This window comes from Salvelinus alpinus, chromosome 9 (genome assembly GCF_045679555.1).
Source record: "Salvelinus alpinus chromosome 9, SLU_Salpinus.1, whole genome shotgun sequence".
Taxonomy (NCBI): Eukaryota; Metazoa; Chordata; class Actinopteri; order Salmoniformes; family Salmonidae; genus Salvelinus; species Salvelinus alpinus.
The window spans coordinates 76981872-77006723 of record NC_092094.1 but is presented as its reverse complement, the minus strand read 5'-3'; the positions used below and the strand labels follow the sequence as shown (position 1 = coordinate 77006723).

Below are 24852 nucleotides of genomic sequence, written 5' to 3'. Positions count from 1 at the left end.
TTTGCACAACAGCATGTGAAATGTATTGTCAATCAGTGTTGCTTCCTAAGTGGACAGTTTGATTTCACAGAAGTGTGATTGACTTGGAGTTACATTGTGTTGTTTAAGTGTTCCCTTTATTTTTTTGAGCAGTGTATATATATATTTCACCTTTTTTTTAACCAGGTAGGCTAGTTGAGAACAAGTTCTCATTTACAACTGCAACATGGCAAAGATAAAGCAAAGCAGTGCGACACAAACAACAACACAGAGTTACACATGGAATAAACAAACGTACAGTCAATAACACAATAGAAAAAATCTATATACAGTGTGTGCAAATTAGGTAACATTAGGGAGGTAAGGCAATAAATAGGCCATAGTGGCAAAGTAATTACAATTGAGCAATTAAACACTGGAGTGATAGATGTGCAGAAGTTGAATGTGCAAGTAGAGATACTGGAGTACAAAGGAGCAAAAAAACAAAAAAACAATATGGGGATGAGGTAGTTGGATGGGCTATTTACAGATGGCTATGTACAGGTGCAATGATCTGTGAGCTGCTCTGACAGCTGATGCTTAAAGTTAGTGAGGGAGATATGAGTCTATAGCTTCAGTGATTTTGCAATTCGTTCCAGTCATTGGCAGCAGAGAACTGGAATGAAAGGCGGCCAAAAGAGGAATTGGCTTTGGGGGTGACCAGTGAAATATACCTGCTGCGTGCTACTGGTGGGTGCTGCTACGGTGACCAGTGAGCTGAGATAAGGCGGGGCTTTACCTAGCAAAGACTACAGTGACCTGGAGGCAGTGGATTTGGCGATGAATATGAAGCGAGGGCCAGCCAACGAGAGCATACAGGTCGCAGTGGTGGGTAGTATATGGGGCTTTGGTGACAAAACGGATGGCACTGTGATAGACTGCATCCAATTTGCTGAGTAGAGTGTTGGAGGCTATTTTGTAAATGACATCGCCGAAGTCAAGGATCGGTAGGATAGGCAGTTTTACGAGGGTATGTTTGGCAGCATGAGTGAAGGAGGCTTTGTTGCGAAATAGGAAGCTGATTCTAGATGTAATTTTGGATTGGAGATGCTTAATGTGAGTCTGGAAGGAGAGTTTACAGTCTAACCAGATACCTAGGTATTTGTAGTTGTCCACATATTCTAAGTCAGAACCGTTCAGAGTAGTGATGCTGGACAGGCGGGCGGGTGCGGGCAGCGATCAGTTGAAGAGTATGCATTTAGTTTTACTTGCATTTAAGAGCAGTTGGAGGCCATGGAAGGAGAGTTGTATGGCATTGAACCTCGTCTGGAGGTTAGTTAACACAGTGTCCAAAGGGCCAGAAGTATACAGAATGGTGTCGTCTGCTTAGAGGTGGATCAGAGAATCACCCGCAGCAAGATCATTGATGTATACAGAGAAAAGAGTCGGCCCGAGAATTGAACGCTGTGGCCTACCACTGTTGTGTCATCGGCAAACTTAATGATGGTGTTGGAGTCATGCCTGGCTGTGCTGTCATGAGTGAACAGGGAGCACAGGAGGGCACTGAGCACGCACCCCTGAGGGGCCCCTGTGTTGAGGATCAGTGTGGCGTATGTGTTGTTACCTACCCTTACCACCGGGGGCAGCCCATCTGGAAGTCCAGGATCCAGTTGCAGAGGGAGGTGTTTAGTCCCAGGGTCCTTAGCTTAGGGATGAGCTTTGAGGGCACTATGGTGTTGAATGCTGAGCTGTCATCAATGAATAGCATTCTCACATAGGTGTGTTCCTTTTGTCTAGGTGGGAAAGGGCAGTGTGGATGCAATAGAGATTGCATGATCTGTGGATCTTTTAGGGCGGTATGCAAATTGGAGTGGGTCTAGGATTTCTGGGATGATGGTGTTGATGTGTGCCATGACCAGCCTTTCAAAGCACTTCACGGCTACAGATGTGAGTGCTACGGGTCGGTAGTCATTTAGGCAGGTTACCTTAGTGTTCTTGGGCACAGGGAATATGGTGGTCTGCTTAAAACATGTTGGTATTACAGACTCGGACAGGGAGAGATTGAAAATGTCAGTGAAGACACTTGCTTGTTGGTCAGCGCAGGCTCGCAGTACACGTCCTGGTAATCCGTCTGGCCCTGCGGCCTTGTGAATGTTAACCTGTTTAAAGGTCTTACTCGCATCGGCTGCGGAGAGCGTGATCACACAGTCGTCCGGAACAGCTGGTGCTCTCATGCATGTTTCAGTGTTATTTGCCTCGAAACGAGCATAGAAGTAGTTTATCTCGTCCGGTAGACTCGTGTCACTGGGCAGCTCTCGGCTGTGCTTCCCTTTGTAGTCTATAATGGTTTGCAAGCCCTGCTCATCCGATGAGCATCGGAGCCGGTGTAGTACGATTCGATCTTAGTCCTGTATTGAAGCTTTGCCTGTAGGATGGTTCGTTGGAGGGCATAGCAGGATTTCTTATAAGCTTCCGGGTTAGAGTCCCGCTCCTTGAAAGCGGCAGCTAGCCTTTAGCTCAGTGCGGATGTTGCCTGTAATCCATGGCTTCTGGTTGGGGTATGTAATAACGGTCACTGTGGGGACGACGTCATCGATGCACTTATTGATTAAGCCAATGACTGATGTGGTGTACTCGTCAATGCCATCGGAAGAATACTGGAACATATTCCAGTCTGTGCTAAGAAAAAACAGTCCTGTAGCTTAGAATCTGCTTCATCTGATCACTTTTTTATTGACCAAGTCACTGGTGCTTCCTGCTTTCATTTTTGCTGGTAAGCAGGAATCAGGAGGATAGAATTATGGTCAGATTTGCCAAATGGAGGGCGAGGGAGAGCTTTGTACACGTCTCTGTGTGTGGAATACACGTGGTATAGAGTTTTTTTTCCCTCTGGTTGCACATTTAACATGTTGATAGAAATTTGGTAAAATGGATTTAAGTTTCCCTGCATTAAAGTCCCCGGCCACTAGGAGCGCCGCCTCTGGATGAGCTTTTTCCTCTTTGCTTATGGCGGAATACAGCTCATTGAGTGCGGTCTTCATGCCAGCAACTTCTTGCTAGCTTGTTAGCATAATCAATTAATCAAAAGTATTTATAAAGCCCTTTTTACATCAGCCGATGTCACAAAGTGCTATACAGAAACCCAGCCTAAAACCCCAAACAACAAGCAATGCAGATGTAGAAGCATGGTGGCTAGGAAAAACTCCCTAGAAAGGCAGGAACATAGGAAGAAACCTAGAGAAAAACCAAGCTCTGAGGGGTGGCCAGTCCTCTTCTGGCTGTGCCGGGTGGAGATTATAACAGTTCATGGCCAATATGTTCAAACGTTCATAGATGACCAGCAGGGTCAAATAATAATAATCACAGTGGTTGTAGAGTGTGCAACAGGCCAGCACCTCAGGAGTAAATGTCAGTTGGCTTTTCATAACCGAGCATTCAGAGTTCGAGACAGCAGGTGCAGTAGAGAGAGAGAGTCGAAAACAGCAGGTCCGGGACAAGGTAGCACGTCCAGTGAACAGGTCAGGGTTCCATAGCCGCAGGCAGAACAGTTGAAACTGGAGCAGCAGCACGACCTGGTGGACTGGGGACAGCAAGGAGTCATCAGTCCAGGTAGTCTTGAGGCATGGTCCCAGGCTCAGGTACTCCTGGAGGGGAGGGAGAGGGAGAGAGAATTAGAGGGAGCATACTTAAATTCACACAGGATACTGGATAAGACAGGAGAATTAGGTTTATTTTCTCACCTGCGTATTCTCGTCAGGGAGCCCGCTCTTGCACCGTCACTTCCCCTTTTGAGTCCCGGGGATTAGGGTCCGAAATGTGCAGTACGTCCACAGCTGCCGACTCGTTGAAATAGAAATCTTCATCCAAATCGAGGTTCGGGATCGCTGTTCTGATGTCCAGAAGTTGCTTTCGGTCATAGGAAATGGAAGAAATATTATGTACAAAAAAAGTTACGATTAGCGTAAAACACAAAATAGCAGAATCGGTCAGGAGCCTGTAAGACGGCAGCTATCGGTTGCAGCGCTGTCTTCATAATATAATTTGTTTCCACGTTCCCTCTCCTCGCTGCCTCTCCTTGATTACCTTTTTCAAAATGAGGTGAGGAGAGGACGAGGCAGGAGGCGAAGAAAACCAACTAAGATTCTCCCATTGAATCAATGAAGTTGCATATTTATGCCAATTAATTGTTTATAGTTTAAAATGAATAAATTGTATCAAAAAGCTGTATACACGTAAAGTTGCATCAGTGTGCTCATTTCAACATTGATTGATTTGATAGCTTAAGCGGTTCAAGAAGTAGCGTCTAGAATTGTGAACGTTTGACCATTAAAGTAGATGGTCATTGACATGCATTGAGTTTCATACAAATATGGTATTACAAAAAGTATAAATAGTATCAAGCAGTCTAAGTTGGGGCCATCTGTGCATTTTAAAGTTGATTGTGTTTATAGTTTAAAGCGTTTTAGTGCTCGAGGAAAAACAGAATAATAATAAAAGTAAGTAAGAGTAGCCTACTAGACTAGTCTTGCTTTCAGCAAGCACACAAAATGTCGACCAAGATTACAGTTTACAGTGCCTTCAGAAAGTATTCACACCCCTTAACTTTTTCCACATTTTGTTGTGTTACAGCTTGAATTTAAAATGGATTAAATTTAGATTTTGTGTCACTGATCTACACACAATAGAATACCCCATAATGTCAAAGTGGAATTATGTATTTAGAAATATTTACTAATTAATAAAAAATGTAAAGCTAAAATGTTTTGAGTCAATCACTATTCAACCATTTTGTAATGGCAAGCCTAAATAAATTCCGGAGTACAAATGTCCTTAACCTATTACAGTCTAAGCCGGGGGAGGGGGCTCTACTAAACTATATGGAATTGTTTTAAGGTCATACCAAGGATAATTTTGCTGTCCCCCCAAAAAATCTAAAGGAAATTTGTTATGAAATATCTGTGCTATGCCTGAGAGATAAGATCAGGAAACATTTGTTATTTCTTTTTACATGTATTTAACCCCTTATTTTTGGTACTAACCAGTCTAAGCCCTGTCTAAGCCGGGGAGCGGGACTCAGAATAAAATTATTCCAAAACATGCATTCTGGTTTGCAATAAACAAATATTATTGGTCGAGTACACATATTTTGCAGATGTTTCCATGGATGTAGTGAAATGCTTATGTTCCTAGCTCCAACAGTGCAGTAATACCTAACGATACAAAACAATACACACAAATCCAACAAATAAAAATAAAGGAATTAAGAAATATAGAAATATTAGAACGAGCAATGTCAAAGTCCGTAAAATAAATATATACACTGAGTGTACAAAACATGCTCTTTCCATGACATAGACTGACCAGGTGAATCCAATGGCATTCAGAGGGTGAATGGGCAAGACAAAATATTTAAGTGCCTTTGAACAAGGTATGGTAGTAGATGACAGGTACACTGTTTTGAGTGTGTTAAGAACTGCAACGCTGTTGGGTTTTTCACGCGCAACAGTTTCCCGTGTGTATCAAGAATGGTGAACCACCCAAAGGACATCCAGCCAACTTGACACAAGTGTGGGAAGCATTGGTGTCAACACGGGCCAGCATCCCTGTGGAAAACTTTCTACACCTTGTAGAGTCCGTGCCCTGATGAATTGAGGCCGTTCTGAGGGGAAAATGGGGTGCAACTCAATATTAGGAAAGTGTTCCTAATAGGTAAATCACAACAAACAAACCTCCTGCAGGTTGAGTTCATTAACTACAGGCAGAGATGTACGGTGAGATGCCGGAGGAAGCTTTGAATAGGTCAGTAGCTTACAGAGTAATATGAGAAGAATACAATTGCTACATTTATGTAGATATTCTAAACTAAGTGTTTTGATAACTTTCAAATGCCGTAACAGGTCCATGTAAAATAAACAACCCTTTACATAATACCATAGAAGCAGTGGTCTGCTAATATAACAATGTGCACCTTTCATCTTTCATTGTCATTCTCAGCTGATACAGATACTGTGCCTATCAGCATTTTGTCTGGTGGTAATGGGGAAACCATGGAAAACATGTCAGGGTGGTCATAACTTCCCGTGTGGTGTCCAGTATACAATTGGAGTTCCCTGATCCTGGTGCAGAATACACAGGGTTTCTCACTCCCCAATTGACTGACACCATTCAACTCAATAAAAAAAAAGACAACACAAGTATAAGTTGTGTCTAGTAACATTTGTATGCAGAGTGCCAAGTCTCTCTTCATTCAGAGACATCAGTATCAAGTATGTGCTGGCTCCATACTTGTTTTTGTGAACACATACTGTACACACATAGTCACTGTTCTACCAGTGGCAGTTAGGATAGGTAATATCTGACACACAAAACAGCTACTATGTTCCCCCTCAGGAGACTGAAAAGATTTGGCATGGATCCTTAGATCCTCCAAAAGTTCTACAGCTGCACCATCGAGAGTGGTTACATCACTGCCTGGTATTGTAACTTCCCAGTACATCACTGGGGACAATCTTCCGGCATAGTTCAGCTTCTGACCCCTCAAAGATACTGTCTCTCTCACTGATTACATTACATTATGATTAGCCTGGTGGAACCAACCTGATCGCTGCATTCCCCTTTCTATTTCACTTCAGACATCATAAAATGTGAAGTGAAATAGAATGGTGAACTCAGTGATCAGGCTGGTTCCACCAGGCTAGATTATGCCTTGGACACTATACTGCCCTACCAAGCAAAAAGGCAGTAACTGCTCAAAGGGTGGAACTGAAAAAAATGGCTTCAAAGTTTTTTTAAATTGTCCAGCCAAGTGAATTCTAGGGAGATCATCGGAGATGTAGTGATCTGTTGTCTTACTATGAGTTAATGTTTTATTCATGTTGACCCTGACATGACCTTAGACCCTTAAACAGCAGTTACTGCCTTCTTCCTTGGCATGATATGATACAAATTGCAGTGTAATACCAAAGCAAAGAGCAGTATCTACCATTTTAAATTTGTTAGTTTACTATACTTCTCATTTATGCTATTAATAAAAAGCAGTGTAATTACTGACAGTGTAGCAGAGTTGAAGCTGCATCCTTTGTGTATCTTCCACTAAGATACCAGTTTCATTTCCATAGAGATGTAGGTTCTGGTCAGTCCCAATACATACTGTGTTTGACAAGTAGCCCATGTCTTGTTATAAGAATGTGAAAAGCAGCACTGCAGTTGTTTGAGTTACATTAAATGATGAACTATCTTGTAATATACAATGATGTATTGGAACATGATAGAGGTATGATGTAGGGTAATACTAATTATAAAAAATGCCCATGATACTGCAAATTAAATTATTTGTATAGATTTTTTTTTGAATGACACTTACATAGACAATTTTGAATAAATAACAGCTTTAAGAATTAATTTTAAACATATTTACATATTCATAAGAGGACACAAATTACATTTAGCTACAATTGATAAAATGCTGAATAGTTTTTATATGACATTTAAAAAAAAAAAAAATTTAAGTAAAACTTCTTCAGTGCTCTTCCATATCACTCCTCATCCTCAGCAATTATGTTCACAGCCAAGGCAAATCGAAGAACTGCCTTCGATTTGCAGGCATCAGAGGGCACAGCTTGGTGATGATGTCCATCTTTTTGGACTCTTATAGCCCTAATGCTTATTTAGATTGCATGGACGGACACTGACAGGAATACAACTTAGTACTGACGTGGTTGTACAGTCCTAACGCGCCCTCACATGGCAACTTTGATCCGCATAGATACTATTTTCATCTAGGCCACAGGGATTGGTGGAAGTCATTTTGGCAAAACAGTTTTTTCCCGCATTCATGTAATGATGGCACCGAAGCAGACACGTTGAGCACACATTTGGCATGCCAAAGCTTGGTGTGCTAATTACAACAAAGGTGATTGATACAATTTGGGATTTTAACTTTCCTGACTGGGACAGTCACTCAATACTGGAATATAAAAGAACTAGAAACCCTGGAAATGTGACTAAATATATTATTAATGAGGTAGCAATGCTGTGCGTGTGCTCAACCGGAAAATTATCTACGAACATAGACAGGACTCTAACTCCCCTAGCTCCACAATGAAATAGGGTGCAGGCTAGGCAGCAGGCTGTTAGCCAGCCTGCCAGCTTAGTGGAGTCTGCCACTAGCACAGTCAGTGTAGTCAGCTCAGCTATCCCATTTGAGACCGTGTCTGTGCCTCGACCTAGGTTGGGCAAAACTAAACATGGCGGTGTTAGCCTTAGCAATCTCACTAGAATAAAGACCTCCATTCCTGCCATTATTGAAAGAGATTATGATACCTCACATCTCAAAATAGGGCTACTTAATGTTAGATCCCTCACTTCCAAGGCAGTTATAGTCAATGAACTAATCACTGATCATAATCTTGATGTGATTGGCCTGACTGAAACATGGCTTAATGGATGAATTTACTGTGTTAAATGAAGCCTCACCTCCTGGTTACACTAGTGACCATATCCCCCGCGCATCCCGCAAAGGCGGAGGTGTTGCTAACATTTACGATAGCAAATTTCAATTTACAAAAAAAAAACAGACCTTTTCATCTTTTGAGCTTCTAGTCATGAAATCTATGCAGTCTACTCAATCACTTTTTATAGCTACTTTTTACAGGCTTCCTGGGCCATATACAGCGTTCCTCACTGAGTTCCTATCGGACCTTGTAGTCATAACAGATAATATAAAAAATGTTGTTGACTTTAATATTCACATGGAAAAGTCCACAGACCCACTCCAAAAGGCTTTCGGAGCCATCATCGACTCAGTGGGTTTTGTACAACATGTCTCCGGACCTACTCACTGCCACAGTCATACTCTGGACCTAGTTTTGTCCCATGGAATAAATGTTGTGGATCTTAATGTTTTTCCTCATAATCCTGGACTATCAGACCACCATTTTATTACGTTTGCAATCACAACAAATAATCTGCTCAGACCCCAACCAAGGATCATCAAAAGTCGTGCTGTAAATTCTCAGACAACCCAAAGATTCCTTGATGCCCTTCCAGACTCCCTCTGCCTACCCAAGGACGTCAGAGGACAAAAATCCGTTAACCACCTAACTGAGGAACTCAATTTAACCTTGCGCAATACCCTAGATGCAGTCGCACCCCTAAAAACTAAAAACATTTGTCATAAGAAACTAGCTCCCTGGTATGCAGAAAATACCCGAGCTCTGAAGAAAGCAATCAGTTTGTCTCTGTGGATGGTTTGTCCTCTGACAAATCAACTGTAAATTTCGGTGTTCCTCAAGGTTCCGTTTTGGGACCACTATTGTTTTCACTATATATTTTACCTCTTGGGGATGTCATTCGAAAACATAATGTTAACTTTCACTGCTATGCGGATGACACACAGCTGTACATTTCAATGAAACATGGTGAAGAACCCAAAATTTCCCTCGCTGGAAGCCTGTGTTTCAGACATAAGGAAGAAGATGGCTGCAAACTTTCTACTTTTAAACTCGGACAAAACAGAGATGCTTGTTCTAGGTCCCAAGAAACAAAGAGATCTTCTGTTGAATCTGACAATGAATCATGATGGCTGTATAGTAATCTCAAATAAAACTGTGAAGGACCATTAGTTAGTGCTAAATACGGCTGCTAGAATTCTGACTAGAACCAAAACATTTGATCATATTCCTCCAGTGCTAGCCTCCCTACACTGGCTTTCTGTTAAGGCAAGGGCTGATTTCAAGGTTTTACTGCTAACCTACAAAGCATTACATGGGCTTGCTCCTACCCATCTTTCCGATTTGGTCCTGCCGTACATACCTACACGTACGCTACGGTCACAAGACGCAGGCCTCCTAATTGTCCCTAGAATTTCTAAGCAAACAGCTGGAGGCAGGGGTTTCTCCCATAGAGCTCCATTTTTATGGAATGGTCTGCCTACCCATGTGAGAGACACAGACTCTGTCTCAACCTTTAAGTCTTTATTGAAGACTCATCTCTTCAGTAGGTCCTATGATTAAGTGTAGTCTGGCCCAGGAGTGTGAAGGTGAATGGAAAGGCACTGGAGCAACGAACCGCCCTTGCTGTCTCTGCCTGGCCGGTTCCCCTCTCTCCACTGGGATTCTCTGCCTCTAACCCTACTACAGGGGCTGAGTTACTGGCTTACTGGTGCTCTTCCATGCCGTCCCTAGGAAGGGTGCGTCACTTGAGTGGGTTGAGTCACTGACGTGGTCTTCCTGTCTGGGTTGGCGCCCCACCTTGGGTTGTGCCGTGGCGGAGATCTTTGTGGGCTATACTCAGCCTTGTCTCAGGATGGTAAGTTGGTGGTTGAAGGTATCCCTCTAGTGGTGTGGGGGCTGTGCTTTGGCAAAGTGGTTGGGGTTATATCCTGCCTGTTTGGCCTTGTCCGGGGGTATCATCGGATGGGGCCACAGTGTCTCCTGACCCCTCCTGTCTCAGACTCCAGTATTTATGCTGCAGTAGTTTATGTGTCGGGGGGCGAGGGTCAGTCTGTTATATGTGGAATTTTTCTCCTGTCTTATCCAGTGTCCTGTGTGAATTTAAGTATGCTCTCTCTCGGAGGACCTGAGCCCTAGGACCATGCCTCAGGACTACCTGGCATGATGACTCCTTGCTGTCCCCAGTCCACCTGGCCGTGCTGCTGCTCCAGTTTCAACTGTTCTGCCTGCGGCTATGGAACCCTGACCTGTTCACCGGACGTGCTACCTGTCCCAGACCGGCTGTTTTCAACTCTCTAGAGACAGCAGGAGAGGTAGAGGTGCTGACCTGTTGCACCCTCGACAACTACTGTGATTATTATTTGACCCTGCTGGTCATCTATAAATATTTGAACATCTTGGCCATGTTCTGTTATAATCTCCACCCGGTACAGCCAGAAGAGGACTGGCCACCCCTCATAGCCTGGTTCCTCTAGGTTTCTTCCTAGGTTTTGGCCTTTCTTGAGAGTTTTTCCTAGCCACCGTGCTTCTACACCTGCATTGCTTGCTGTTTGGGGTTTTAGGCTGGGTTTCTGTACAGCACTTTGAGATATCAGCTGATCTAAGGGCTATATAAATACATATGATGATTGTATCACAATAAAATGTTTTGATACCAAGGTAATTGGCAGTAACTGTAGCCAAGGGCAGGTTAAAACCAAGCCAAAAGGCAGTAAGTTCAGTTACTGCCATTTACCTTGGTTTCAGTAACTCTTTACAGTTACTGCTAATATGACCCCCATTTTCTCCAAAACAATACAGGATACTTGTCCACATGATTAAGCATGTATTTAATGTAGCAAAAATAACTCATTTTTGACCAAATGAGCAGTTACTGCCTTTTTGCTTGGTAGGGCAGTATAGGCATCTAAGTAGAAAATAATAAAATGTCTGTTAACCCAATTGTGAAACATTTATGTAAAATGTAAAGTAATGAAGTGGGTTACCGTTTGTATTTGTACAAATGAGCCTGTGAAAGCCGTTGCCGCTGACAGGTGAAGGTTGCTGGCCAACATGTGGCCAGCTGTTCCATTCACAGGAATGCTCACAGCGAGGGCATGTCTGCATGATGCTAATGAGGGCCCCCTTTTATTTAATCAGGTAGGCTAGTTGAGAACAAGTTCTCATTTGCAACTTCGACCTGGCCAAGATAAAGCAAAGCAGTGTGACACAGACAACACAGAGTTAGAGTAAACAATAAAGTCAATGACACAGTAGAAAAAAGAAAGTCTATATACAGTGTGTGCAAACCGCATGAAGTAGGCAATAAATAGGCCATAGGAGCGAATAATCACAATTTAGCAGATTAACACGAGTGATAAATGAGCAGATGATGTGCAAGTAGAGATACTGGTGTGCAAAAGAGCAGAAAAGTAAATAAAATAAAAACAGTATGGGGATGAGGTAGGTAGATTGGGTGGGCTATTTACAGATGGACTATGTACAGCTGCAGCGATCGGTTAGCTGCTCAGATAGTTGATGTTTAAAGTTGGTGAGGGAAATAAGTCTCCAACTTCAGCGATTTTTGCAATTCATTCCAGTCACTGGCAGCAGAGAACTGGAAAGAAAGGCAGCCAAAGCAGGTGTTGGCTTTGGGGATGACCAGTGAGATATACCTGCTGGAGCGAGTGCTACGTGTGGGTGTTATGGTGACCAGTGATAAGGCGGAGCTTTACCTAGCATAGACTTATAGATGACCTGGAGCCAGTGGGTCTGGCGACGAATATGTAGCGAGGGCCAGCCGACTAGAGCATACAGGTCGCAGTGGTGGGTGGTATAAGGTGATTTGGTAACAAAACAGATGGCACTGTGATAGACTGCATCCAGTTTGCTGAGTAGTGTTGGAAGCTATTTTGTAGATGACGTCGCCGAAGTCGAGGATCGGTAGGATAGTCAATTTTACTAGGGTAAGTTTGGCAGCATGAGTGAAGGAGGCTTTGTTGCGAAATAGAAAGCCGATTCTAGATTGGAGATGTTTAATATGAGTCTGGAAGGAGAGTTCAGTCTAGCCAGACACCTAGGTATTTATAGTTGTCCACATATTCTAGGTCGGAACCGTCCATGGTGGCGATGCTAGTCAGGCGGGCAGGCGAACGGTTGAAAAGCATGCATTTGGTTTTACTAGTGTTTAAGAGCAGTTGGAGGCCACGGAAGGAGTGTTGTATGGCATTGAAGCTCATTTGGAGGTTAGTTAGCACAGTGTCCAAGGAAGGGCCAGAAGTATACAGAATGGTGTCGTCTGCGTAGAGGTGGCTCAGGGAATCACCCGCAGCAAGAGCGATATTGATATATACAGAGAAAAGTCGGCCCGATAATTGAACCCTCCCCCCCCATGCTGGTCTTCTCTAGGCTGCAAACTGGACATTTCAAATAACTGCAGCAGGCAATCTGGTAGGTCCCGGCGTCCGTTCAGAACTAGGAGATCAGTCTGGTATCCAACTGTGCACTAACAGAAACAGAGTCAATGATTGTCATCCCTCAATTATAAAAATAGCTTGAGAAATACTTGGACGCTAATGTGACACTTTAGATGTAGACTGGGTCCTGAATGGATTAGATTCAGGCCAGTGACACCAACTGACATGTTTGCTATGGCCCTGGGTTGTTTTAGTTCTGCTGCTCAGTACACTCGTCAGACGAGTACCACCATAACTGCATTCATTTTGTGCCCTAGACTGCACCCCAGGCTAATGTGACAGTTGTCAAATTACACTTGGTGGCATAACACCGTACGATGACATTAAAGGCAAATTAGGAAACTGCCATGTGAAATTTACTTTAGACGGCAATGTTCCAATTACTAGCAAATTGTCAAAAATAGCTAGCAATGCTAATATTTGCTAGCTAAAATAATTCCAATCTTAAGGGTGTGTTCAAGCCTAGCGGTACCTATTTGTTTTAACCCCATCAAACCTTATCCGTTATAACATTCAAAAAGAATAGCTAAACGTAATGTTTCAACCCCATCCAAAACCTTAACTTCTAAAGGTGACAGAAACTGAGTACTGCACAGGAGTCAACCCAGGGTGTCAGACATTGAGAAATTGTCAAATTGGTGAAACCAAGAGATCGTTGCATAAAGTATCAAGCAAGGTGTTCAGTATGCGCCGTTCCTACTAGGCCTAGATAGCCTAGCCAGGTCTGGAGACAAATGGAACAGAGATATTTAGTTGACACGTCAAGCTTTAGACTAGAGACACAAATCAGTTAGGCCCATGTAATTTTATTGTAGCCTACAAGAACAAATACATTTTGTCACAAGTACATTTCAAAGAATTAGTTAACACATGGCAATTTAAACAAAAATGATATTCTTCAAATAATAATCACATACGCTTTAGTGTCCATTGCAGGATTAGAAACACTACCGCTAAAGCCATGCATGCCAAAGATCAGACAACATTATGTTCCACAATACACCTCAACCAACTTCTTTATATTAGTAGACTACCCAATCACTGTGCAAATTTACACTTCATAAGTTAAAAAAACGACCCTGCCATCTACACAGGAACAGTGGTAACAAACGAGTCAGAGTCCAGTTTCACACATCCTCATCATGGCCTGCCACCATGGAGGGGGTCCACACCATAGGCCCTGTGCACAAGGTGTATAGGCCTACTGGTTTGAAGTGGCCAGGGAGGTGGGAGCCCAAATAAGAAATCCCATCAGCAAATTAGAAATATGTTCTTGCAGCACCCCAATTACACTGAATCTATGATTAGGGGTACACATTACTGCCTTTAAGTTATAAAAGTGTGCTCTTTCTAAAACAGTTTTCCCCGTCTTTGCAGTGTACAGGAAGGAGCCTTCTAGAAGCGGCCGTGTAGGAGAGCGCCAGCCAACACTATGGGAAAGAGCGTGACCGAGCTGGACAGCAAGGACACACTGGCTCCTTTGGGTATGGTGATGTTCTTGGTAGTGACAACATCGGGCATCTTGGTCATGTTGGAACTCGCGTCGCCAGCTTCGGTCATAGCAGTGATGGCTGGTGATTTTGTGGTACTGTTTTGCGCGTGGACCTAAAAGAAGCATGGGAGCGTCACTGACTGAGCATTGGCCACAAAGTTCACATGTGAAACTATTTAAAAAGTAAATGAAACATTTGAAAAATCAGTAAAATTCCCAATACATCATACTTTCGTCAGACTAATTAAGTTGCAAAAAAAGCATGCGTAAAGTTAAGATCTAGGCTACACTTGGTGTAGTCCTGTGCCTAAGAATATAACCCCACGGCAAATGTTTCCCAAACAAAATGCACTTCAGATAAAATGGTTATTAAATTAAGTCGAGCCCTCACCTTGTGGGAAATGTGTTCATAGCATATAGGTCAACTGTCAAAATCTTGGATTCAAATTGCGCCGCCTAAGGCACGTTAGATTTCGAATACATTTTGGCATTATAATAAGACTCATCCGAGGACAAGTATCCACGCCATCATTAAGTTATCAATGAGAAAACCCACCAATTGCCAATAAACCCTAAAATTAGATTCAGTATGATCCATTTATGGTTTCAAAAGCCAATGTTGCACCTGTTGAAATGCATTTATTATACACAATGGACACCATAATTAAAACAGATCATTAGAAACAAACATGGTAAAGAGTAAGTCAATTTATAAGATTTTAACCTACCTGTGATGAACAAGGCAAGGCAAGGAGAAGGAATCCAATGTAAGCCATCACCATTTTAGCCATTTTGTTGTCGGTTTCTTTCTCAGCCGCTTAGTGTGACTGTCCTGTCGATGGCTTTTTCATGGTGAATGACTGGAGGACAAATATATGGGATTTTATACCCCCACCGTGTGACGTCAGGTCAAAAAGGCGCATCCCCAAAACCACCTGTCTTATCCTCCAATGGAAACCTACACTTTATCCTAAGACCTCTTCTTTGACAAAATGTAAGGGTGTGACTTTCAGCAATACAAATAATAGCCCTTGTGTTATTAATCATGGTCTTTTTTTTAGGCCTATATGCCTGTAAAGGTCAATGAATATCCCTATTAATTCACAGGTTTATAATTTGAAGATCTTGACATATTAGGCTAGGGTCTCCCTTCCTCCTAAGATGTATCACGGTTGTTCTCCCTGAACATGATGGGGGAATTTTCTACAATACTATTATAGGTAGCCTATGGTGTTCAAAATGTTGGCTATTATGAAAGACATTCTGCCTTAAATGGCAAATAAATGTTTTACACATAAACAGTTCTTATGGCCACCTCTTGCACTAAAAATAAACAAATTAACACAATGCAATTCAATTAATTTGTCCCTTCATAGTGTCGGTATAACTCTCTTATGGAGGACCATATCACAACAACAAACCAACCAAACGGTCTCTTTTTAAAAATTTTGGTAGCTAGATCTGAAAATTACAAAGTGCTTCCTCTCCATGCTGCTGTGCCGCATCTCAGCAGTGACCCTGACCGTAGTGAGATGGTGACCGAGTGCCCGGAGAGGCGCCCTACTCCACCCCCGCACTCTCTTTCAACTCCAGCTGCTGTCAAAATGTCAGCTCCACCGAAGGCACCGTTCTGTCTGCAGCCGCCGTTCATCTCAGGATCTGACTGTTTGTTCTTGTGTTGTCATTTCCAGGGGCTGATCGACCAGGACTATACACCAGTGTCCTGGTCTCCTTCCTCCCCGTAGGCAGCACTGAGTGCCTTCTGGATATCACAAGTCTTTGCTACACACCTTTGGTGGCTTTCTCTGTCCCTCCTCATTCTTAGCCCCCCTCTCACCCCTCCTTCCATTCTCCCCCTCCATACTTCTATTTCTTCCTCTACCTTCTATCTCTCCAGGACGGCTCTTTCGGAGGCAGAACTAGAGTATAACCCCCAGCATGTGAGCAAGGCAATCTACACCACCTTCGCCCTGGTCAACCTGCCTCCTAACATGGCAGAAGCTGCAGGGGAGTTGGGCAACATTTCTGTGTTGGTGTGGACCACCCAACCATGGACCATCCCAGCCAACCAGGCTATCTGCCACTGTCAACAGACTACCTCCAGACTGCACATTCACTAGAATCACTAACATGATAAGGTATATCTCCTATCTGTTGTAAATGTTGGTGCTCCCAAGTGGCGCAGCAGTCTAAGTCACTGCATCTCAGTGCTAGAGTCATCACCACAGACCCTGGTTCAATTCCAGGCTGTGATTGGGAGTCCCATAGGGCGGCGCACAATTGGCTCAGTGTTGTCCGGGTTAGGGTTTGGCCGGGGTAGGCCATCAATGTAAATAAGAATTTGTTCTTAAATGACTTGGCCACAGAGTGCGTTTCGAGCCTGGCAACTCTGCTGGGCACAGAGCTGGAGAGTGTTGGCACCTTCACAGGTAAACTATACAAACACTCACCTGTCATTCTAAAGCTTTTTCTTCCCATCCCCACCTCTAGGTGCAGAACTTGAGGGCGCAGTCTGCCAGCATCCCACCATTTCCGGGAAGGAGGTTCCATTGCTTCCAGCTAATCTTTTGACCATGGGAAAAGGAACAGGATTGGTCCACACAGCTCCTGCCCATGGGATGGAGGACTACAGTGTGGCCTCACAATTTGAACTAACAGTGGTGCGTTCTTTTAGTTGACTGATATAGCAGCTGGATTGACAGAGCTGAGTGAATTCACCAGCTTGGATGCCAGTTAGTATCTGATGCGCCAACTCCTGAAACAGTCTGGCGTCCAGGCTAATACAGTAGGTTGTAAGTCTTTATGAACTTCCAATGATATATGTACGGCTGTGTGTGTTTCTCCCGTTCCAGGAGTGTATGGTGGATGAGGAAGGTAGGTTCAATGAGCTAGCTGGGCCTGAGCTACAGAATCAGTCTGTGATGGGGGAGGGATACGACACGGGTAGGAAGAAACTGTATGTGTGTGAGCGACAGAGAGTTCTAGTTCAGCTTCTGCCACTCTGTACACGCTTTTGTTTGTTTTCTGTGTGTGTGTGTGTCAGTGATTTCCATGCTGAAGGCGGTCGGTGCTCTAGTGAAGGAGGAGGAGTGTGTCCACAGCTATCCGGACGACCGGGGGAGTAAACAACCTGTAGTCATCAGACCCAGCAAATAGTGGTTCATCAACACCGCAAGCCTCAAAGACAAGGCGAAGGTAGGAGTCGTACACTGGGAATAACTCTTATAAACAGCGAATGATTCTCAGTTCTCACTGGGATAAATGTAAGAAATATTATTTCAAACAGGCGATGACTCTAACTCACTTAACTTAGAACAAGTCCCACACAGTTAGTTGGACTCTTAGAAACTGAGAATGTGTCTTGCTCTAGGATTAAGAAACTCTTTCTGACTGTGTGTGTAGGACGGGCTGGCAAAGATGCGTGTAATGCCAGAGTCAGCGAGAGGCAGTCTGTTTGCAAAGCTGGACAGGAGAACGTCCTGGTGTATCTCTCACCAGAGAAGCTGGGGTATGCCCATACCTGTTTTCTACCACATAGAGACATGAGAGCCTCTCATGAACAAGCAATTACATACACGCACGCACACACACAAACCACAACCCCACTCTGACCCCTGCACTCTCCCAATGTGGCCCAGTTGTTCTCAGAGAAGGGAAGTGACTGCTGGTGGGAGCTCCCCCTGGAATCCCTACTGCCCTCTGAGGTGCTCAAGAAGGTGAGTCACTGCAGTGCAGAGCAGGGAACAGTAGATATACAGTGCCTTCAGAAGGTATTCACACCCCTTGACTTTTTCCACATTTTGTTGTGTTAAAAAGTGGGATTAAAATGGATTGAATTGTAATTTTTCTGTCAACGATCTACACAAAATACTCTGTCAAAGTGGAAGAAAAGTTCTGTATTTTTTTATGAATGGAAAATAAAACACTAATATATCTTGATTATATAAGTGTTCAACCCAGTGAGTCAATACATGTTGGAATCACCTTTGGCAGTGATTACAGCTGAGAGTCTTTCTGGTCAAGTCTAAGAGCTTTGCAGACCTGGATTGTACAATATTTGCCCATTATTCTTGAAAAAATGTGTCAAGCTGTGTCAAGTTGTTGATCATTTTACATTACATTTACATTACATTTTAGTCATTTAGCAGACGCTCTTATCCAGAGCGACTTACAGTAGAGTGCATACATTTTATAACATTTTACATACTGAGACAAGGATATCCCTACCGCAAGCAGTTACAGTTGATCATTGCTAGACGGACATTTACAAGCCTTGCAATAGATTTTCAAGACGATTTCAGTCAAAACTGTAACTAGGCCACTCAGGAACATTCAATGTTGTCTTGGTAAGTAACTGCAGTGTATATTTGGCCTTGTATTTTAGATTTTTTTCCTGCTGAAAGGTTAATTTGTCTCCCAGTGTCTGTTGGAAAGCAGATTGAACAAGAATTTCTTCCAGGATTTTGCCTGTACTTAGCTCTATTCTGTTTACTTTGTCCCAAAAAACTGCCTAGTCCTTGCTGATTACAAGCATACCCACCACCATTCTTGAAAATACCCAGTGATGTGTTGTGTTGAATTTGCCCCAAACATAATGCATCGTGTTCAGGACAAAAAGTTATTTTCTTTGCCACATTATTTACAGTATTACTTTTGTGCCTTATTGCAAACAGGATGCATGTTTTGGAATATTTTCCTTCTTTTCACTTATTTTAGCATTGTGGAGTACCTACAATGTTGTTGAGCCATCCTCAGTTACCTCCTATCACATCCATTAAACTCTGTAACTGTCTTTAAAGGTCCCAAACAGTCATTCTGATTCCCATGTAAAACAGCCTTTTTAAATGACTAAAATATCACCCATAATATTTTGGGGGGATGTAAATGCTCAACATTTTTGAAAAAGTACTCTTTTTTTTTCATGGCTAACTACCAGGAAGTTTGAAAAGACAAGCTGAGTGGGAGGGGAGCTTATATTCATGAGCTCGCCTTGACTGACAGATCTTTGAAACGCCTATGTTAAGAAACTTGAATGCAGTGAGCCGTGTTGCAGTAATATCATCTCAAGCAAATTTGGTGATGAACAAAGCAACTCAAACAAAATTGATAGCTTTTTTTTGTTGCACAAAGCAACTCAAACAAAATTGATTGCATTTTTTTTAATACATCTCCCATTTGGCATGTCTCTTGTAATGCAGTTCATAACAGCACTGATGGATGTGTTGACATGACAACTGCGTCAGAGTTTTGAATGACCCTCCCCTCTTTTGTTCCATGCCGGCTGAAGACCTAGCTAGCCAATAACTAGCTAACACCAGACACAGACAAAAGTATATTTGCCATAGATGAATAGTGTAAACTTAATTATATTTGCTAACACCCTACAGTAAAATTTTGGCACCAGTAGAGTAGATATCTAGCTATATAAACCACGCCCATCCAAACACCTTTTCCACTGTTGGTTACAAGGGGGTACTTATTTAGATTAGGTAAGAGAATATCATGTTACCATTGGTGTATTAAAATTAGAGTTAGCGTGATGTCACCCTATCCCCTTAAAAATCCTGCCTCCTAAATCCAAATGTTTGAAATGAGAGAGTGGACCAGTAACTTTATGATCAAACTTTATCAATGTAGAAGACACAGTCATTTTTAATACTTTGATCTGGTTTCATCCAAATATCACCCAATTTCATGAAAAACATGATTTTGACTGTTCATGACCTTTAAATCACCATTGGCCTCATAGTTTAATCCCTGAGCTGTTTCATTGCTCTCTGGCAACTGATTTATGAAGGGCACCTGTGTCTTTGTAGTGACTGGGTGTATTGATACACCATCCAAAGTGTCAAATTAATAACTGCACCATGCTCAAAAGGTATTCATTGTCTGCTTTTTTTTACCCATCTACCCTTTGCAAAACATAGGAAAACTTCCCTGGTATTTGAGGTTGAATCTGTGCTTGAAATTCACTGCTCGACTTGTGGGGTACAGAGTTGGGGTAGATTTAATAATCATGTTAAACACTATTATTGCACACAGTGAGTCCATGCAACTTATTATGTGACCTGTTAAGCACATTTTTACTCCCAAACTTATTCAGGCTTGCCCTAACAAAAAGGTTGAATACTTATTGACTCAAGGCATTTCATTTTTAATTCATTTGTAAACATTTCTAAAACGTTATAGGGTATTGTATGTAGATCAGTGACACAATCTTAATTTAAGCCATTTTAAATTCAGGCTGTATAACACAACAAATGTGGAAAAAGTCAAGGGTTGTGAATACTTTCTGAAGGCACTGTAACTGCTACATTCACTCACAAGTCAGTGAATACAGTTGTATAATTTGGAGATGCTTTTAGCGCCGTGTGTGAAGGTTAACATGTTGTGTGTTTGTCAGAGTAAAGCAGGAGTAGGTAACAGACTATGAGCGTGGAGAAAATGTGTTGGACATCTGGTTTGACAGTGGAACCTCCTGGGCTGCTGTTTTTGAAGGTGAAGCTCAGTGTTAGCTACCCTGGCAAAGCTACGTACTACTGCTGCCAATTATTCTTACACTAGTGATTACTTTAATTTCTTAGAATTCAAGGTTGTTTCTGAAGGTTGCGTCTTCTTAGTTAGGGCTAGCTAAATCCCAATTTGGTAAGTGCCTACCTATACCCACACAGCCAGTAATGCTAAGTCTCCTTACTGCACTACACAGTTACTGAGGACTTACAAACTGCCTGGTAATGCTGTCTCTATTTGCCACATTGATCATTGTGAATAGCAATTACTTAAACTCTATCTCTACATAATATGTAGCAGCTTAGTCCTCTTACATCAACAACTAGCTTAGTCTCCCTGTGGAACACAAACTGTGACACCGTACATAAGTATTTATTGTTGATGGTGAGGATGATTGTACAAAACATGAAGAACTGCTCTTTCCATGACGAAAATGTGTATTCATTAGTCATTTCCCTCTCTCAGGGCTCTAGTGGTACATGACTGTGGTCAGTGAGAGAAGGTTTTAGGCAACTTAGTAGACCCAGATACAGCCATCCACAGCGGGAAGGTGAGAGGCAGTGGATATTATTCATTTTTTGTATTTTTTCCCCACCTTTATTTAACCAGGTAGGCCAGTTGAGAACAAGTTCTCATTTACAACTGCGACCTGGCCAAGATAAAGCAAAGCAGTGCGACACAAACAACAACACAGTTACACATGGGATAAACAAACGTACAGTCAATAACACAATATAAAAATCTATGTACAGTGTGTGCAAATGTTGTAAGGTTAGGGAGGTAGGGCAATAAATAGGACATAGTGGCAAAATAATTACAATTAGGCAGATGAGATCCACTTACTGGAGAAACAGATACACACTCATGGGGTGGTAAGGCCCCGATCTCTGTCTAGTTCCCTCTCTCTCAGGACCCCAGTGTGTCTCCTGCCTATGAGGCGGATGTTTTGCTCTGGTGGGTGGCAAAGTCCAAGGTCTTCTCTGAGGTCCAGATTGGCTCGATCGTGCTCAACTCAGCCAGAGACAACATCGATAAGGTGAGTCTCTCATGGTGTCTTCTGTGTGTGTCTGTTGGTCTGTCAATTTGTCTGAAAATATGTCTGTCTGTGTGGAAGTTTGCCTCTCCCTGCATTAGGCGGCAGCCCATGGCGGCAGATTGACGAGGGCGGAATTAACTGAGCTAAACTGACCAAGACGCACCTTCAACAACAACACAAAACCTCACATAATGCTGCCCCAAAACAATTACAATTTCTCTCAACCAGTGGCATGAGGGTTTTTTAGGTGAGGGTTGATGCCGCCCTGTGATAAGCAGTGCTCACTTTGTCCCAGGGTGCTGTTGGAGAGACGCATCGCTGCGGCGCTCCACCAACGTTCCGTCAAAGAAATCATCTCACATGAATCATGTAGCAGAAAGAGTGTGTGTCCTTTTCTGTAGCCTACAGGCTGGATATAAAATGGATGACAATGTAATGAGACAGACACTTTTTAAATCATGCAGATTTCTCCAATCAAATAGCCTAACCTAAATGGCACCCAATCAAATAAAAAATGCCTTGTCATGTTAACAAACATCCTAAAAACAGGACAGATCAATGTCAAATGGACAATATGGAATGGACAATCACAACTGTTGTCCAGGAGTTTCACCGCATTGTCATAATCAGTGGTTTCAAGTTTGTATCCGTCAATTTTTGACAAGCTGATCATAGTGAAAAATACTCCTGCATTTCCTGCTGTGTAAACAGACTAGACTCACTATAACTCCTGATAAAGTTGGGTAGCTGATATTCAGAGCTTAAATAGCCAAATTGATTAGTCACAAGAATCAGGACTAATGCCAATGCAACGGCCTGTTTTACAAATGGTGGCCCTACCACATGGACGAGCCGACGTCTTTTTTTGTTTGTTTTACAAATGGCAGGCTTACCACAGATGGGCATTCATAAAATTCAATTTCAGGCAACACTGTAGGCTACACCTCAGTAAGCACGGGCAGATGCCTTTTGGACTTCTTTTTTTGGTGCTGTCTGGACCAGCGTTGATTTCCACATCCAAATCTGAACCAATCATAGACATCTATTTGGTTTCAGATTTTGTCAGGTCTGGACCAGCCTTGATTTTGCCCAAACATAGACATCAATAAATTACGTCTTTTCATCTTTCATTCAAATAAAAAATGAGCCTAAAAAATTAGCCTGATTTCAACATCCGGAAAATGTATTTTTAAACAGCTTTTCAATGTCATTTTGCTTACTGGGACTATTCTAGTTTGGCGGGGGAGGCATTTTGTTTGGTCTCACCTAGGGTGGCAGAACGGCAAGGACCGGCCCTGACTCGATTACACTGTTACTAGAACACTACTACTAATGCACTGTCATTAATGAATAGTCTGATACGTCTACTCTTCCCCCTCCCAGGTTGTACTGTGAACCTGAGGACTCGTTGGGTCGGCGGTCCTGTCAGATGGTTGTAGAGGCGATTCTGGACGCTCCCATCCTGCCTCACCTGGTCGAGGAGGTCTACCTACACACCTCAGGACATGACGGTATGGCCATGTGTGTACGACTTAGTGACTCAAAGTAAATCCCTGTATCTCCAGAGGGGGAGACCCTGTTCAGGAGTGGCTGGATTAAGAGCAGTCCTGTGTGGCGGAAGCATGTGCTATCAGGGATTCCTTCCTGTCCTCTATACCAGGACGCAGCGCAGCCGAGTATGAGCTGACCATAGAGATTGAGCCTGGCCTACTGTTCGAACTCATTCAGGTAAGGGGGCAGAATGCACTCTGATGTCCTCATAATCACTATACCACAAACAGCTGAGCTGTAGTTGTATGAAAATGACAGTCCTGCCACTAACTGTACCTATCTACTCTCTCTCTTTCTTCCAGTCTCTCCAGGACGAGCCTACTTCCTCATACACCCAGCTAACGGAGCTGATGGTGTCATCATGGACCACCCTGAACAGCGCCCTGCTCGGAGACATGCCCTTGCCGATGCCCTCATCAGCAAGGTCAACTTTCTCATCAACCTGGAGGGTGAGTCCCAGACAAGCCGCTAACACTAACAAATTGACAGTACTGTGGCAGCTGTCTCCATAATGAAACATAGTGAGTTCAAAAGACCCAAGTATTTTAGAGGTCATACAGTAGCCTGGGTCATATTCACTACTGGAGACACTAAATGGAAAAAAAATGGACCAAAACAGAGAGTAACTACCTGATCTTTTCGAATAAGAAGTGTTTCTGCTACAAAATCTTTTACTACGGTGTGCACTAATTAATACGACCTTGGTAAGCTTCCTAATCATAGCCCCTAGTAACCTTCCTTCCCTCTGTCCAATCAGATGGGGTTATCCGTGAGGACAGTACTTCCCAAGTAGCGGCAGTGCCCACCTCTATGGTCCGGTGCCCGAGGTGCCGCCGTTACACCTCAGTCTCCCCGGACTGCCCCTGCCAGACCATCCTAACCAGGGCGCAGTGACACCCTCACCCGTCATCATTACAACCTGCAAATGACCCTCTGATCCGGTCGGTCTGCTTGAACTTAGCCCAGACAACCAGGGGTCAACAAAGAAACACGCCCTGGTTAGCAACAGTACTGAGAGCGACAGCCACTGTCTAGCAGTGCCAAAACGACATTACCCACAATACTTTAAGTGACATTGACTCTGGCATGTTGTTACTGCATGCAGACTGAGGATGAATGGTTCAGCACTCATTTTGTGTTATTTAAGAAAGGAGAGAATTATCATCTGCTGTAAGAGCTATGCAGTCCTTTTGGATTGACACGACACCTCTCCCAAAAAAGGGCACATGTCAGTGATGTTCTCTGGAAAGGGAAACATATTTACTTCTGAATCACTCCTATGAGGCACAGAGTACAGTAAGATACCTACTGAGAGAATCAAGTCAAAGAGCAGACATGAAGTCAGATTAAAGTTTGTGTGTGTGCGTTGAGAGGATATATAGGGGATGGTACAATTCT

General features: G+C 43.0%; 1 long non-coding RNA gene and 1 pseudogene across 1 annotated transcript; one reads left to right on the top strand and one right to left on the bottom strand.

Moving 5' to 3' along the window:
- Positions 1 to 13655: 13655 nt before the first annotated feature.
- LOC139530650 (uncharacterized) lies at positions 13656 to 16057 on the bottom strand. Its single transcript, XR_011666090.1, has 2 exons — positions 15086 to 16057; positions 13656 to 14470 (listed from the first exon to the last, which is right to left on the bottom strand). It is a non-coding gene; the product is annotated as an uncharacterized lncRNA (long non-coding RNA).
- Positions 16058 to 16348: 291 nt separating this feature from the next.
- Positions 16349 to 24849, top strand: LOC139530991 (isoleucine--tRNA ligase, mitochondrial-like; annotated as a pseudogene).
- Positions 24850 to 24852: the final 3 nt, after the last annotated feature.